Genomic DNA, 4821 nt, shown 5'->3' with positions numbered 1-4821 from the left:
TCCTTTTCATCTGGCTATTTATCTGGATCCTGGATCATATCCTTTAATGAACTGATAATTGTAAGTAAGCATTTCTCTGAGTTCTGTGAGGTAAACCAGCAAATTAATAAAACCCAAGGAGGAGGTGTTTCCATCCTCTAATCTATAGCCAGTATATCCTCCAATCTATAGATGTATAGTTGGTAACCTGAATGTGTGTCTGGCATCTGAAATGTGTGAGGATGGGGGCTGAGGGCAGTCTTGTGGGTCTGAGCTCTTAACCCATGGGAATCGGATAGTGTCTCCTGGTAGTGTCAGAATTGACTTAAATCGAATTGATAGTTGTGGAGGACAAATTTCCACATATTTGGTGACCAGATGTATCATAAGTAAAGAGTTGCATGTGACTAGGAAAGGAGACACAAAGGAGAGAAACACAATAGGGAAGAACCCTATAGGAGGGAAATGACTGATCTATTCCATTTTAATGAGAGTATAGAAGTCATTACACTGGACTAAAATTTAAGCAGGAATAGAATGGAAATAAAATGAGACGTGCTCTAAGCAGATTGAGTGTTCAAGGCCAAGAAAAGTACAAGAAATTTTGAGAATAAAACATAGTGCCTGTTATACATAATTGAATTGAGAGCTCTGAATTCACCAAGCAATTATTTGTTGATCACCATGTATGCCTAAGCAACTGTCTTGATATTAGAGATACAATAGTGTGTAACTTTGATAAAAATCTCTTCATTCATGGAGCTTACTTTCTAGTAGCAATCAAATCCATTATATATGCTACATACTGAGGGATGTCCAGTCATACAGCTGTGTCTCCATTCCTAAAGTGACCCTGTTCAAGGGAATTTTCTGCAATGATGAAATAGTTCTGTATCTGTGCTCTCTAATGTGGCCACTATGACTGAAGAACACAATTTTAAAATTATATTTAATTTTAACTCATTTCAATTTAAATAACCACTTGTGTCTAGTGCCTGCCATTTTGGACAGAGTACCTATAGAGTTTTTAATGAAACTGTACAGTTAATTTTTATTTAAAACCCTCACACAACCTATGACTCAGAGCCAATCTGTACACCTGTTCCACTGACACTTGAAAAACAAATCATGTTTTTTCAGAATAAAAAGTTTAATAAATATCATCTAGATATATCCTGTTCTTTATGTTATTTAGGATGTTGATATTGTTATTGATTATATTCAATCAGTTGATCTATCATGGACTGAGAGGAGTAAACTAAACCCTCCTTCAATTATGTGCTTCTGCTAAAGCCTCAGCTTCCAGAATTCAATAAGTTTGTCTTCAGCTGGACACTGTGTTCCCTGTAATTGCTGTTTATTTGAAAACAAGGGTTTCAGAAAAGTGTCACAATCACCATTTTATACTTAACATGAAACATAATAAGGAAATAGATATCCTCCTTTGCCCCACTACAAACCACCATATGGTTTTGCAACTTCAAGGCTTTCTGGCTTTCCTGGACCATGAAGTCACATAACCAGCAGTACGTCCTTGAACACCAAAACATAGGAGCTATCCAGACTTCACAAACATATTTGTTTGTCTCATAAATAATTGGGGAAGGGCCATGTAGAACTGGAAATAAATATCTGAAAAAGTTGGTTTTGTAGCTTAATGGTGTCAGGATAGTGTCACTGTGAGCCTTTTGATCTTTGCTTCATGTTTATCTTTGCATAGTTACCAGATGGCTGCTGGAGGTTTAGACATTATGTCCACATCCAAAGGAGGAAATGGGGAAGGGAAAAGGCCTTATCATTTACATCCATTCTTTTTTCCCAGAAAACACAATCTTTCCCAGGAATGTCTTGCATATGTGTCATTAGCCATAAGTATGCCTGTCAATGGGCACTGTAAACTTTTAGGAGGAAAGCAGAAGCAAGAATTTAACCAGACACAGTGACACCCAAAATAAAATAAAAGTTTAATCACCAAAGAAGAAGGAAACAGATATTGAACAAGTGACTAACAGTAGGGATCCAATTTATTTTTCTTTATATAGTGGACCAATTTCCCAGAAGTGAAAAAGCATTTAATGATTTTACGCAACTGTCTTTAAATCACAAATCTCCCAGTCCATGGGATTGGAATGAAACCAATGCGAGTAATTGATCTATCCTATCCTCAGAATCACTTTTGTATTTCAATGAGGAGTGCTAATAGATTGAGCTCATTACAGTAGCCGAATCCTTCCTATCCTATTAGGAGTATCTTAGGAAGCACCTCAGCTCCACATACGCTCCTGTCACACCCTAACATCAGTTTGACATACGTGCATCAACATGATTGAACCTCTGTGAAAATTACTCGGGTGGAATAAAGCAATGGAATGGCATTCTACAAATGTGGGAAGAGCTAAAAGAGCAAAGAAAAAAGTCAGTGTAAGCATAATAAGCCACGGAGGTTTTGGCTGGGGAGATAGTAAGGGGCCATGCATAGACTTGTAGGTCAATGGTAAGGATCAAAGATTTTATTCTAAGTAAAATAAGAAGCTGTTAAGGTATTTAATTCATAGAGTGTTTTCTTGGTTTACAAATTTTACTAGTGTAGTAATCTGTGGGAAAAACAATGTAAATGTGTCCTAATATCTTTTGTAAAGTTGAAGAAGTAATTTGTCAATTTCAGTGTATTCAAAGAATTCCTTTGATAGGTATCTGCTTTACCTCACACATGCAATGAGGAAAATGTAGCTGTGTATATCAGAGGAGGTTTTCAGCAGACTTCTCTCTCTCACACATGCACAGACTTACAGAGTTCTATGGCAAATAAACATGGCTTTCATAGGTTCTAGTTTCCATCTTGTAGTCTTATGCCATCATGTGTGAGCTTCATTATCTGTGTGTTACCCTAATAACTGGACCTATCATGTTTGTTAATGACACCATTGGACATTCTGGGATTAGAATTGACTGTTTTTGATGAACTTTTAAAAGAAAATGTTTGGCTTCTATATGGGTAATAAGGTAGAGGAGGCAAAAGTGGATGGGAGGAGGAGTTAGGAGTTACTTCAGAGATCATGGATGCCTGGGTTAGATTTTTGCCAATGGACAGAAGAAAACTGTGGATGATATAAGATCTAATATGAAGGTAAAATAGAATTAATGATAGACTCCATTCAGGAAGGCAGAGAGAGGGATTAATGAAGTATAAATACTTCCCCAGTTGTGGGTAAAATAGTGCTTGCAGAGTAGTGGTTATATAGTAGTAATACCTACTGCATGAATAAAAAAAGAAGTTACAATAGTCACAACATGTACAATACAGTTTTGGGATATTTATGATATGTGTAAGACAAGGCTTGATATTCTTTCTTTACAGATGTGGAACGAGTCTGGAGTCTCTAGCCAGACTGGTTAGAGAAAAAGATGTGATGTAACAGAGGATAAAGCAAAGAAGACCACTGAATCTTAAAGATTAGAAGAAGGTGAGAACACTTGTGTGTACATGGCAGAAGGGTGTAAGGGAAAAATAAAGGCTACACAATGGACTTTGAGCAGTTTGGTTGTGGGTGATAAACTGGGTATTCTTTTGATATGTGCTTTTAAAAAAATTAACACATAATGTATTATTTGTTTCAGGGGTTCAGATCTGTGATTCATCGGTCTTACACAATTCACAGCGCTCACCTTAGGATGTAAGGGTTGTGATTACTTTTGACTATTGGGCTATCCTTTTTCTACATGATTCTAAGCAGAAGATTGAGTTCATTAAGGTTCCAACTTTAATGTTGTTCAGCTAATTTTGTCACCTTGAGTGTACACATGAAATGTGACTTGAGCAAAGGTTGATTTGGAAGGCAGAGCATGATTTGGGGGCAGTGAGAAAATGGAGTTGGCCAATTTTATGTTCAACTTTGTGAAAGGCAAGATTGGAGGGGTTTATTAGATACAGGTTATGGAAGGCCTGGAAAAAATGTGAATTGAAATCCTTACTAGCCAGATTTGTTGTACATTAATTCTCTCTCTGAAAGAAATTTTAGAAAATAGAGAAAATTAAGACAATAGAAAGTATTCATACCTCTCTTGTGTGAAAATGACAATTTTAAAGGATATTTATTCTAGCCTTCTGTATTGGTGCATGTATATATGTGTGTAAAAACTTCATTGTATGATTAATAATTGAAATTATACTCTACATAACTTTTTATAGCCTATTAAAAGAATTCCATGAACACTTTCTTATTAAATAATCTTTTCAAAATGACTTTGGGTGGCACACAGTAGTCTATCATATGGGTGTGCTATGAATTACTTAACTATTTCCTTTTAGACTTTATTTGAAATATTTTACCATTTCCATAATGGACCTTATTATTAGCTATTTCTTTTTAAAAAAATTCTATATCATTAACATTCATGTATTAAATCTGTAACTGATAAATTTTCCATAATTAGAAGTACTGATCAAAAGTAATGAGCACTTGTGCTCACTTTGGCAGCACATCTAATGAAATTGGAATGATACAGAGGAGATCAACATGGCTCCTGTGCAAGGATGACACACAAATTTATGAAGCATTCCATATTTCTGGATGTTAACCAGACTTATTGTGGTGATCATTTCATAATATATATAAATATCAAATCATTGTGCTGTACACCTGAAACTAGTATGATGTTTTATGTCAATTATACCTCAATTAAAAAAAAAACATAATGAACAATTTTAGAGTTCTGGGTAGATATGACAAATGGCCTGTCAGGTTTTAACCCCTTTGTATGCCTTGCAGTAAAGGATCAAATTTCCTATTTCATTGCTTTCTCTTCACTACTAGGAATTAGCTTTTAAAACATGAAAAATAA

At 35.4% G+C, this 4821-nt stretch overlaps 1 non-coding gene across 1 annotated transcript; it reads left to right on the top strand.

Annotated features, from left to right (window-relative positions):
* Positions 1-4441: 4441 nt before the first annotated feature.
* LOC123392206 lies at positions 4442-4548 on the top strand. Its single transcript, XR_006606913.1, has one exon. It is a non-coding gene; the product is annotated as a U6 spliceosomal RNA (small nuclear RNA).
* Positions 4549-4821: the final 273 nt, after the last annotated feature.

The sequence above is a fragment of the Mustela putorius genome, unplaced genomic scaffold, assembly GCF_011764305.1.
Source record: "Mustela putorius furo isolate JIRA1106 unplaced genomic scaffold, ASM1176430v1.1 tig00000460_pilon_pilon_pilon, whole genome shotgun sequence".
Lineage (NCBI taxonomy): Eukaryota > Metazoa > Chordata > Mammalia > Carnivora > Mustelidae > Mustela > Mustela putorius.
The sequence above is the reverse complement of the archived record's forward strand: the minus strand, read 5'-3'. Positions and strand labels throughout refer to the sequence as shown.